Source organism: Polypterus senegalus, chromosome 7 (assembly GCF_016835505.1).
Source record: "Polypterus senegalus isolate Bchr_013 chromosome 7, ASM1683550v1, whole genome shotgun sequence".
Lineage (NCBI taxonomy): Eukaryota > Metazoa > Chordata > Cladistia > Polypteriformes > Polypteridae > Polypterus > Polypterus senegalus.
Genome location: NC_053160.1, coordinates 96,797,364 through 96,811,297, shown reverse-complemented (window position 1 = coordinate 96,811,297; position 13,934 = coordinate 96,797,364). Strand labels below are relative to the sequence as shown.

Below are 13,934 nucleotides of genomic sequence, written 5' to 3'. Positions count from 1 at the left end.
TTAAAAAAGTTGTTTAACAACAAAGTGATACAAACCTTGTAGAATTTCTGAGCTAGCAATGTTTCTACTGAACTACAGGTAGGTAGGTGAAGGTGAAGACAGCCTGCCAACTGGTGAAAAACTAAACATACTAATGTGTTTTTGTATTTATTCTATATTTATTAATTAATCTTCTTTTCACAGCTGAAAATACCTGATATTGTGAAAATAATCCAGTAGCAGAATTTTGTTTTAAAATATTTGTCCCCCTTTTTTCAATTGTTCTGTCTCACTCAAAACAGATACTTGAAATATCATATTTTTTTGTTCTTAATATTAGCCATATCATACATATTGCATACCAGGGAATTTTTCTACCCAGAATTCAAAACCTGCTGGGGTAGGCTCCAGGTTTCCTGCGATCCTATTCTGGACAAGCAGGTTTAGAAAATATATATACTGCTCCTAATTTCACATGTTGCCTCTGTCATTTTGTGGCTGTTTATACACCATTACCTACTCTTACTCTGCTCATTAAGGGTTACTGTTCTTATGCCTGGGCTATTCAAGTCTCACTGTCTGTAACCTTGATACTATATGCTTGTTTTTCTTTGTTTCGCTCAATACAGTTAGGTGGGTTCTGCAGTGTTCTCAAAGGCATCTACATTATATTGCCAAAATTATTGGGACGCCTGCCATTACACACACAAACTTTAATGCCATCCCATACTTAATACATAGGCTTTAGTTTGGTATTGGCCCAGCCTTTGCAGCTATAACAGCTGCAACTGTTCTTGGAAGGCTTTCCACAAGGTGTAGGAGTATGTTTATGGGAATTTTTAACCATTCTTCCAGGAGAGCATTTGCAAGGTCAGGCACTAATGTTGGACGAGAAGGCCTGGGTCACACTCTCCGCTCTAATTCATCCCAAAGGTGTTCTATCGGGTTGAGGTCAGGGCTCTGTTCAGGCCAGTCAAGTTCCTCCACAACAAACTCGCTCATCCATTTCTTTATAGACCTTGCTTTGTGCACTGGTGCATAGTCATGTTGGAACAGGAAGGGGGGCATCTCCAGTGCAGGATTTATGTATAAGCTACACAAGCTATAGCTTAGGGCCCCTGTCTTCTTGGCGGCCCCCAAAACAAATCATATTTGGCACTTACATAGAATATCTGGACTTATAAAGGGCCCCATGTCTCAAATAGCTTACGGCCTTATCAAGTCTAAATCCGGCCCTGGGCATCTCCAAACTGTTCCCCCAAATTTGGGAGCATGAAATTGTCCAAAATGGCTTTATATGCTGAGGCATTAAGAGTTCCTTTTACTGGAACTAAAGGGCCAAGCCCAACCCCTGAAAAACAATCTTACACCATAATCCCCCCTCCACCAAACTTTACACTTGGCACAATGCAGTCAGGCAAGTAACATTCTCCTGGAAACCATCAAACCCAGAATCGTCCATCAGATTGCCAGTCAGAGAAGTGTGATTTGTCATTCCAGAGGACACGTCTTCACTGCTCTAGAGTCCAGTGGTGGTGTGCTCAACACCACTGCATCTAACACTTTCCATTGCTCTTGGTGATGTAAGGCTTGGATGCAGCTGCTTTGCCATGGAAACCCATTCCATGAAGCTCTCTATGCACTGCTCTTGAACTTTTGGAGGTTTGTAGCAATTGACACTGCAGAAAGTTGGTGACTTTGTACATTGTGCTCCTGAGCATACACTGTTCCCGGTCTGTGATTTTATGTAGCCTACCACTTCGTGGCTGAGTTGCTGTTGTTCCCAGTTGCTTCCACTTTGTTATAATACCACTAAAAGTTGACTGTGGAATTTTTAGTAGTGAGGAAATTTCATGAATTGACTTATTGTACAGGTGGCATCCTATCATGGTACCAAGCTTGAATTCACTGAGCTCCTGAGAGCAACCCAATCTTTTATAAATGTTTGTAGAAGCAGTCTGCATGCGTAGGTGTTTAGTTTTCTACACCTGTAGCCATAGAAGTGATTGGAGCACCTGAATTCAATGATTTGGAGGGGTGTTCCTATACTTTTCGCAATATACTGCAGTGTATTTAAAAAACGAATACATGAATATATCACCTACACTTATGAATTTTTCTAAACTTCATTTTGTCCTTCCAATGACATGAAATTAACCAGCCACTGAAGTTAATCTCTGTGCTAATTGCTTTTTTTGTATGTCAAAGTTTTTTGCGTGGTGCTTTTCCACAATTAATCCAATAACTGACTAAGCAACTTGCAACAACACTCAGAGCACTTCAGATGTTGTTTAACTTTAGCAGCCTTTAACAATGTGTACAGGTTTTGTGGTCTACATGCTGCCATTTTTTAAAAATTACCTGTTAAGATGTCATAGGTTTCATAACCCGTGTGTTAAATGACTAGCAATAGCCTTAGCAACTGTAAACTCATCACAATTCTTACACTGTTCTAATGGTCTAAACAACACTGTGGCATCTGTAAAGAATTTAAATGGCATGACTTTTATTCAAAATAATAAATAAAATAATGATTTGAAAATGTGACACATTTTAATAATTCTGAAAATCCCAGAGAATCACAATAAGTGCATGAAAATAGCCTTGCACATATTAAAGAGCCAGGCCCTGGATTTAGCTGCAGACAACATATTGGAGTGAAGCTAGCACTGCTTTGCACTGCAGTAAATATTAACTTTCGTCAATTTACCATACAACAATCACCTAGATTATGGATCAAATGCAGGATGCATTTCAAGGCAGAGAAGCTTTTATCTGTTGATTCTCTACACGGTAATGACCATTTACAACCTTCTCAGATGTACTCAGCATTTAACCTGCGGACACTTAGAGAACTATATACAGATAATGCATTTGCATTTCATGAACAAGTACACTTTCCTGCAGCACAATTTTACCCTATTTTCAGCATAGAAATTTTATTAAAAGAAACCTGCACAATTTTTCAGAACTCCCACCTGTTTCTATTCCAGGCAATACTGGTCAGTCTTGAAGACTCAGACAACATCTCAACAGTATATACAAACATTTCAAAAAAATCTTCTTTAAACAATTCTAGGGTATGCTGAAAAAAGGATTTTTCAATTAACATCTCAGAAAAAGAAGTGAACCATACATAGAATACACTAGTTCTACATGTACCAAGCACTCAATAAACCAACCTAAAATCTTTCATGATCACACTTATTTAAAATTGTCCAAAATGAACCCAGGGCAAGATCCAACTTGCAAAAATTGCCATCTAGCTTCAGCATCACTAGGCCATATGTTCTGGGAATGCACCAAATGAACATAATTTTGGACAAAAATCTTTAAATTTTTATCATTCAGCCTTGGTGTCACAATCACTCCTAAACCATTACTAACCGTGTTTGGTGTACTCCCAGATGGCTTAAAACAGAGATATACAAATCGATTGTAATTGCCTGTACCTCACTACTAGTGTATAGAGTTAACCTTACTCAACTAATAGAATCCCAAAATATGTTTTATAACTTAGTGCGTAACTGACATTCTGTATTATATGAAATAAGAAAAAATCATATTCTGACTAATAGGATCTGTCCAATTTTTTTAAAAACAAGACTTAATTAAAAAAAAAACAGTTTAAGCATTTATATTGTATAGCAGGAAATTTGGCTCTCCTCTCTTTCTGTCAATTGAGGGTGAATTTGTTTGGGTTTTTTTCAAAAATGTACAGCTTCTAGATTGTACACTATGTTACGTCCGTGGAATAAAAATAATAAAAAAGGGAAGGTAGCAGAAGTCTGTGTGCATGTTTTGTTTCACTTTATTAGTTTTGTTATCTGTGTGTGGCTAGACAGAGAGAAGATGTCAAGTATTAATTGGAATTGTGAATTTCAGTTGTAGCACTGCAGGTTCTTATGGGCTTTGAGCATCCTGTAAAATGGGATACTACTGGCTCTGTCATCAATGCACCGAAACAAAGCAATTTTAAAATTATACCCAGCCATTGATTAATTAAGCTTGTGGCTTTCATGCTCACGACAGCTGTGTTTTATACAACGGAATAATCCTTACATGTTCTTCTAAGTCTGGTGCGATTGTGCCAGTATCCTTATAAGGGATATAAAAGGTTTACTCTCAAAATAAAAATCATGTATATGCATTAAAATACAGTAAGCATTTAGGGAGTATAAAACACCCCCACCTCAACTGAGTTTATTGCTGTTGCTTGATGATAATATGAATGGAAGAGGGACTCCCGAAAGAGAAAACAGTCTCAAGAATTAGTGGCTAATGTGGAAAAAAGAATGTTCTTTTTGTTAAAAAAAACTTGCCTTCCATCCACCAAACACAGGTCCTACATCTGCTTCAAAATCTGCTGGTTACAGTAGGGATTGAAGACATATTCACATAGACTAAATGTTATTATATGTAAAACTAAACACAGAAAACTGATAAAGGGCTGGGGTAACACTATTTATTGTCTAGTGTTGCAGAAATTAAAGAAAAAAAAAATAGAAATGACACCATAACTAGTAACATGGTGCTTGTTGCTTTAAGGTTCCATCTCAGAATGCTTCTCTCTGGATGGAGTTCAGATTGCAAAAGACAAAGTTCTACCAGTGGCGCCAGTATTTGAAGTGGAGGAAGATTGAAGATGAGGAGCTCAACAGGGTGTAATCGCAGACTGCAGTACCTATGAGGCTAGTCATGTACCTCCCTGACATCGTGAAACACCCACAACATCAGTCATAAAACACTCATTGCATGCCCGGTTACACTATGGTTAAGATTAGGGTTGTTTTAGAGTTATCTGATTCAAAAGGTGTTTCATGGTTGATATTGTGGGCATTACCTAACCTACATTACAGGTATTGCAGGCTGCAGTTAGACCCATCTTGAGGAGTTGGAGACAAGAGGCAAGAAGTGATATCAATTCACCTCTAGTGAGACCTTCTCCACTCTTGGAGAAATAGAAATTGTGTTATGTGGTGTATCATATCAAATGCCTTCACTGTAACCTTTTTTGAAAGATGGGAACCATGTAATATGCCCCAAGCAAACATGCCTGACATACAGTATAGACAACTTTCAACGTACAGCATGATGAATTTTTTTTTACATATATATGCCTGACATCCTATTGACCATAATAGAGCACTCTATACATTTACCTACTGTAATTATTTGAACACTAGACACATTACCTGTTGAAGAAAGATAATAAAATAAATGTAAAATATTTGTATATATCTCTTGCCACCTGTCTACTATCAATGCCTTTCTTCAGTATTCTTGTGTGTCTGAACCTCTCTTGATCAGCACTACCTCTCCCAAGTCTATTCCCTTATAACCTGCTTCTCACACTGTCATTTGGTGGCACCTTGCTCACCTCTTCTCCATTTCTATACTTCTCTTTGAAGGTGACTCTCAGTATGCCTCCTTTACTCCTCCTGTGATAGGCCAAGGTCCATGGCTGTGGGAAAAAAAATAAAGTTTTCATATACCCGTTTTACTGCTCCTTGCCAGCTTAACACAGTAGCAGCATAACGTTTTAATGGTGTTTGAGCACAGGGTTGCTCAAAGGCTGTCTTGAGGCCTACACACACCCAGAGAGCAAGCAGCGTGGCATGTGTATGAAGCCATCTTTCAAGTGTGCTCACAGTTTCTGATGTCCAAGTTCTTAGGCACGCTCCTGTAACTGCTTCAAGAGAGATGAAGAAAGTGCCACAATGGTTTATTGGGGGGTGGGCAAATGTAAAATGGGATTAGATACACAAAAGGGCTTGTACTATAAAACTGGTCCAAGCCACCAGGGGTCGTCAGTTGACCAGGTCTTCAGACTTACCTGCACAACTGCACTACCAATTTATCAATACTAGTAATAAAGATATGTTTTGAACCTTGAATATGATTCACTTACTGTAATAGTTTGTGTAGAAGGAATCTCAGTTTTGGAGCTCTCATTCTTTTTCCACTTTACTATCCTTGTGATTAATCTTTTTTACTTTTTGATTTATTTTTTGAATTTGATTATTTTTTAGTCTTTCCTTCATGAACTGTCTTTTTGTTGAAAAAAGGAAGAAGAAAAGTCTTTCTGTTATTTCTCATCACTTTTATTTGGAGCCACTGTGAATATTGTACATAGCACTGGTACATAATTCTCTCATTTTGTTAGTGTTGTTGCCTTGGACTTTATGAATATTTTGCAAGATATTTTTTTTGTAAATACACTTGGCACAATTGGAATAAAACACAACCTTGTTTTTGAATAGTTTTTGGTCTGAGTCTCATTTCACTCATCCCCTGGTCATTCTGTTAAGTCTATTGGCTCCCACACTTCCATGTGTGTCTCACACTCCCACTTCCTCTTTTGATTGTGTCACCGAAGCCAAACTGACCAATCTCACCAAAGTCAAACTGAACAATCACATTGCTCTGAGGGACTGGAAATATTGACGGACGTTAGTGTTTTATTATACAGTAGGTAAGATTCTCAAACCACTTAAATCAAAGAGGTATTACAGAGAGCCAAAGGCTGCATCAACAGACTGGGCACAAGGATTTAAAAAGCCCTGGATAGGGACCCCAGACATCGGCAGAGCCTACTCTCACATATATGGTCAATTTCTGAACTTCTAATCTACCTAACTAGCATGTCTTCTGGAATGTGGGAGATATGCCAGACTGTTTGATAGAAAAATGATGCTACATGAAAAAATGTGCAAATTCCATACACATAGGATTCGATCTCAGGACAGTGGATGCATGGCATAGCAGTAAACCACTGCACCAATATATAATACAGTTTCAAAAAACACAAAATAACATTCACCTATTATTATATAATATTATTATAATAATATTATTATTATTATATACTATTATTATAATCAAGCTATCAATCTATATCCCACTTTCTGGGGACTCATTGGGGCCATGTTCACTACAATGTTTGAAACTGTTTCCTCAACTCTATTATAAGAAATAATATTAGAAATGACTCTCGCCTTTTTTGAGTATATATGTCCAATGTTCTGAGGCATAATGCTCTGTTCAATATAAATATAACCCTGAAAATAAAAAATGTGAAATTGGAATGCCCTTCCGTCCACCGATCATTAAGCTATGTAACACTCTTTGACCTAGGAAGACAGTGATAGGAAAGAAATTCACTGGCACTTATGTATACTCAATGTCATAAGGGGAGACAGATCTCACGTGAACAATGTTATCCAACATTGCAGAAAAGACCACGATACATATAAACATAGCTTGTTTCTAAATATATGTTACACAAGAGGACAAAATTAGTTAAAAAAGCAATCCTGCAGCTTTTCTGCATCTGCTTCAGAAGATGTTAGTCCTCGCTTAGCATGTCAATTAGCCATGTTTAAATAAATCATGAATCTGTACATGTTTTAGTAATCAAATGCATGACAAATTCAATAACAACCTGTATTGTACAGCTTAGCTGATCTTGTTTATGTAGTTCTATTCATTTACATTTAAGTAGAAAGAATGAATATTTTCATTATGAAAACTCAAACAGTTAATACTTGCTGTATTTAATTTCCATTACAACAATGAATGCAACTAAGATGATTGAGTATGTCCCAGTGTTTACTGTTTTACAGGGCTAGTGAATCTTTCTTTAATGTGATATAATGCATTCAGGAAAATCATTTACACTGCAAGGCTTTCAAATACTTTTAGAGAATTGCCATACAAAGGTGTCAGAACTTGACAAATGTGTAGTCCTAGAAAACTAAGAAAGTGAACCTCAAGATTTATTTGGCACTCAATCAATCAGTCTTTATTTTACTACCTGCTCCCTTCAGCATTTTTTAATGAAACAAATGTTACACTAAAAGGTGAATTTAAACAATGCATTAAATGTCCATAAGAGAAAGTATAGAGCAATAAAGCCAGTATATCAAAAAGGCAAAGATAAGACTGGAAAAATAATTGTGCTGGCAACTCGCTATGAAGCAGCTCAGTTAAGCAAGTTCACAATTCCTGATTGTAGAAAGCAATAGCAAGTGATGAGCGTGAGCAATGAATGAAATGGCTTTCTTTATGAAATACTTTTTAGTCTGGCTAGAATACAAAATGAGTTCCATCCTCACTCAAAATCTGTGACAAGCCCAGCGCCATATAAATTATAAAAGGGACATCTGTGTTTGAGGTCAACGAATTATAGTAATGAAAGTAAACCATAAATAAGTAAGTGAGTCTGTTTATCTGTAGCGTCAAAGAAATTTCTTTCTTTTGTTTAGTTGCCTAGGATATTTTCTTTACTCATCCAGAACTCTATTTTAAATTATTTGTTAGTGTCCAATAATGGCAACATCCAGGATCATGTTCCAAAAATACAGAGTATTTCTTTCCAAAAATATGAGATTAGTTAAAGTTGCAATTAAATGTATGGCATTGACTTTACTCTTATAGTACAGTACAATCCCTGTCATTCAATGACTGCCAGAAAAACTGCTGCAGCTTCCATTAACTTCACCTGCACTGTCAATAGCAATTACAGGTCTATGAAGAAGAAATAACATTTTTCACAGACTATTTGAAGAAATATATTGATATTGATTTTGAAGCCTATTTCAGATGTATGTGTAGTAAACTTTATTTTTGGCACTTTGCATTAAAAAACATAAGGCATCTGTTCTTTGGCAGTCCGTCCTTCCATCCATCCAGTTTCTAATATTTTTATCCATGTCAGCAGGGCTTTGAGAACTGGAGCCTGTCCCAAAGGTTAAGGATGTGGACAAGGTTCTAATGCATTCAACAATGCACCCACTTTCATTTAAAGGGAGCCATTTCAGAGTCACCGATTACCTGACCAAACACTCATCTTTGGCTTATGAGAGGAAAACTATAATGCATGGAGAAAATCCCACACAGTGACTTGGCTAGAACTTGAACTTATGGCACATAGAACTGTGAGTCAGCAGCGCATTTTTTCAGTTTACTAGCTGAGTTACTAGCTATCACCTGCTTGAGAAAGTGGACAACAACAACAACGTTTATTTGTATAACATATATTTTCATACAAAGAATACAATTCAAAGTGCTAGATTCTTTCTGAAAAATAAAGTAAAAGGTAAAAAGTAAAAAGTAATTATAAACTAAATTTCATTAACTTAAAGTTGTATTTATTACATAACTACTATTACTTTTGGAAAGCTAATTATTATACAAGCCTTCAGACACGAAACATCAAATCACAATGATTAGTTCTGTGGACTATATAGCCTGACCCAGGACAGTTTTGGTACATGAAACAAATAGTGAAGGAAATGGCTAATTACAGAAAAGGTTAAAGATAACAGAATGAAATCAGGTCCAGATTGTTAAAAAGCAAGTGTGTTAATCATCACCCCACCATCATAACACATGTTGCTCTGTTTCTCCATTAATAAATTGCACTGCAGGATTTCTTGCCACTTGCTCCAACTTCAAGCCACCCCACTGTGGGACAAAGGTCAAGACTTACAGAAAATCATGTGTCAGAATTAAGATGTATTGTGGGAAGTACCAGAGTGCTAAATTTAGTCTGTGGCTTGAAAACAAAGCTGTCTGTGTAAAACAAACCTAGATTGAGCTTAATAGCTATAGAAATGTATGATCATACCCACTGTACATTCATTTTTGTTTAATGTACTTCTAAAGACAAATTATAATAGTCTGTAGGATAGCAATTTTATGGGTCACATATTTAATAAATTTACAGATTGTCTGAGAGGCTTTAAGGGCTTCGTATAAAAAACCTAACCCTGTTCCATTCCATCTGAACTAGTTTGGTGCTGAGGTGTCACCCATCGCATGGCTGCACTTGGGTCCTAAACTGGGAATCCTGAGTTGATTTGTCATGTGGTGGGTGCGGCAATGTGCTGTATCAGCGCGTACTCCTAACCTCTCTCTGTAGTGCATCTATTACTGTAGATGGTCATTGCTGTGTTCTAATAAATACACTACAGAGAGCAAAATTCTCATGTTATGATTAGTGCTTTATGAACTATGAAGAAAAGCAGGGTTGGTGAGACTCACTGCAAAGATTTTTCACCCCATCCAGAGGTTGGTATGGAACACTACCTGGAAGAGATGTTAAATAGCCCAGGGAATGCCAAATAATCATCAGAGACTTGGCATAGACCACAACCAGAATGAGATAACAAGGAGTCATCCAGGGGTTGAACAAGGCCACAACACAGACAGGCCATTGAAGACAGCTGGAAGAGATCACAAAGTCAGGACTTAATCCTACAGGAGCAGCAGAAGGTTGTCATTGTGTTCCATTTGTTATGCTAGACATGATAAACACAAAGATGAAAATCATGTGGCGACAAAGGAGCACAAGAAAAGCCAGAATATTTGAAATACTGAACTTCCCATTAGGACAAGTATAATGTATGAACTGGTATCTCAAACAAAAAAGCTGACAGAGCTGCATCATAATTTACCAACTCATGTCCAAAGGGCAGTCCATAGCAAGAAGGCAAGGTCCCATAGAAACTCATTGCCTTCTTGCAGCAGCTTTTAACGTGAGGATGTGATGTAGTTACAAAATATAAAACTAGACAGAAGTATTTTTAGGCAAATAAATGAAATTCAAATCTATACATGAACTTTATATTTGAAAAGGTAACTTTTAAAATCTAAAATGATCTTAAACTGAAGAAAGTATTCAAAGCACAAAAAATGTATCATACAAAATAGGTTTCCCAGTTCTCAATACTGGCCACAGTTATTGGTGTCATGCCCTTTAAAGAAACATCTGCACGTCTCCCGATGTTTTTTTCTTCCAGAGTCACATTTGAAAAGGGTCTCAGATCCTTCAGCCTAATGAGTGTGGATTAAGGAAAGACGAGCAGACAACAGCTCACCTGGCATTGAGGGGGAAGAAGTGATCAGAGGTCTGGAGTGAGACGAGAGGAAGGGAAGAGACTTTTCATATAGGTGGGCTCACCATGAGCATAATTTTGTTGTTTTTGTTTGTATAGTGTCCGATGCCCTATCCTTATGTTACCTGATTTCTGGAAGCATCGATATCTGTTAATAAATTCCTATTTTTGGATTGAATTTTGTTGTGTTTGGGTGACATTCTCTAGATTATAAAGTCAGTTGTTTCTGTAATTTCCACTATTAACTCACCTAAATATTAATGATTACAAAGGCTGATATTTTGAAAATCTTTGCAAATACTCTAAGCCTGTCTTCTGAGAAGAACAACAGTGGACCACAGGTTCCATTCTTAAACTGCCTTTGAAAACAAGGGGTTGCAAAGTATTTAATGAAAAGCTTAATTATATAATAAATGAAAACATGTGAGGAAACTCCCAGAAGGAGTGAAAATTGCACAAATTTAACAAAGAGAAACTATAACCAAAAATGTATTTGTGGGCCTTCCTATATACAGGTCTAATTTCCGTTATAAGATGTAGGGTAGTTGATCTGCTTTCCGCCAAAAATACAGATTTAAGCACTCCGTCATCATCTCCTGTATTTTTCTTCCTTTTTTCCCTCTTATTGGGAAGGAGGTTTTAGTCCCTGATCTGCAATTACTTTTGGAAATGCCCCACTAAAGAATTCCAGGGTCAGAAATGCCCTTTGGAACTCTTGTGGTCATTGTTGTAGAAATCCTTCTGCTGAACATAAGAATCCTAACACTCATGTGCCCCAGCACACACTTAAAGAACTTCATGGGCCCCTGAGGTGTAATGCACAGTAGGGAATCCACATACATTATTATTATCTTCACTGTTGCCACCTACATGAGCCTCTTCTAAATTTTTCCATCATCCATTTCCCTAATCCCACATCTGTGCCTTGGCAGTGATTATTTTGAGGCACCCTTTATAGGTATATGGTCCACTGCTTCTGGCAGCATTTAATTTATCATCTTTGACTTACCTACAATAATACCAGCACCCCTTAACATGATATGTAAAAATAATGCTGCAATAAAGGTATGTGTCAGATTACAAGAAAGATGAAACATGCATTTCTTTTTGTTGCTCATTAAAGCAACTCAATTTTAAATAGAATATATATTTTTTGCAAATAAACAGGAGAAGCACAGCCTCCAGATATGACTAGAAACCATTCTTTTTCCAGGTATTCAAGGACATCTGTTTTCAGGAATTATCCTTCCAGGTATATAATTGGATTATTAAAACCTAAATGAAAGATAAGACAGTTTGAATAAGGGGAATAGGTTCTGTTTTTTTTATTTTATTTTTTATTTATTTATTTTTTTTACATACTTAAATCATTAAATATTTAATTTTTTTATTTAGGAAGCAACTGCAAAAGTCTGAAGGTTATGGAAGTCTCTCTTTTCTTCTACGTTTAACAGTCATTTGCCGCAAGTTTAATTTTAGTTTCTTCTCTAAATAATAGATGGCCTTAGAATCAGCACTCCTTTCTGCCCAGTATCCATATAAACATTATTTTGCCATGGGCTTCTAACATATACATAGTATAAAAATTATGCCAATTGCTCTACACTTGGGCAGGACTCAGGGAGAGGCTATACTGTATTTCAGCAACAAATTCCCATTCCAATAGCCATGAATGTGCCAAATGTGCCCCCACTTTTCAACATCGTCTTTCCAACTCCTCCCATCAGTTCTCTGCCTCTCATGCAAATGCTGAGGCAGGAGAAGGTTCCAAATATTGCCTCTGCTGCCATGTCCACTGCAAATCCCATCATGAAGCCCATTTTGCCCCTGTCAAAGCAGTTGGTCTGAGTCTGTCCATATGGTCCTACTTATACTGGCATCTCTGTTGCTCAAAAGTGCATCGTTAATCTCTGAACTGACTTAGATTTCTTTTTCTCACTTGATTCGTTGTCGGCCGATTTATAATTTCACAAGGCTGGCATCTCCTTCAACGTGTCACCACAGCTTACGGATTGTCTCCTACCTGTTGACCTGTTGGTCAGTCTTAAATTGTATATGTTATCAAAACAACTATTTTCCCCCAATTTAACTATTCAGCTCTTCACTAATCCACTAAAGAGAATAAAATGCACTCAAATAATCCCAAATTGTATGAAATACAGTAAAAGAAATTTGTAAAGTAGAAGAACATTATATTGATTAAAGTGGAAACATCCATCCATCCATTATACAACCCGCTATATCCTAACTACAGGGTCACAGGGGTCTGCTGGAGCCAATCCCAGCCAACACAGGGCACAAGACAGGAAACAAACCCCAGGCAGGGTGCCAGCCCACCGAAGGGCAAGTGGAATCATAGCGTCTTCTAATCACAGTCCATTATGTGCATTCTTATACAAATCAAAAAATTTACAGTGATTTGCAATTCTAACGATTAATATGTTTCTAGTTTATCTCATAATGGATGTAAAAATGTAGAAAGAAGCATTTTTTTATATCATGTAAGGTAAACGTAAATAGGTTGCTGTCAAACACTTGACATTTCAGGCCATTAAAATAAATAATAAAGTTGTGCTGTGACAATACACTTTTAAATGGTTTGAAACATGCTTCCTTCTGATAATCTGAATAAAGACAGAGACAGACAGAAAGGCTGTGCTTTGGTGTGGAGGGAAATGGACAAGCCACCCCAAACAATAGACAGGGGTTTAAACCTGTAGAAGTAGGCATGTTTTAGTTTTCTTTCTCCTTAGCCTGTATACTGAGTTCTCCTTCTCATCAGCTCTCTTATATGCTCTTCACTTTAAAAAAAAAATACTGTACACTTATATTTAACATTTTGTGTTCTTTTTTGTATCATTCCAGGCCTTAGAGCTCACTATGAGAGGACACCCTACTGTTAAAATTCAATAGTTATGAGCATGAATCCCTGACACTTCTATATTAAATTTGAATTCTTTCCAATGCTTCTTTGGAGTTTATCAAAAAAGGGTGAATTTCTCCTTATTTATCAACAGTATGGCCCACAAATTCTTTATTTTATACAACAAAGTA

General features: G+C 36.9%; 1 pseudogene; it reads right to left on the bottom strand.

Annotated features, from left to right (window-relative positions):
* Positions 1–12,348: 12,348 nt before the first annotated feature.
* LOC120532166 lies at positions 12,349–13,079 on the bottom strand (annotated as a pseudogene).
* Between the last annotated feature and the right edge of the window lie 855 nt (positions 13,080–13,934).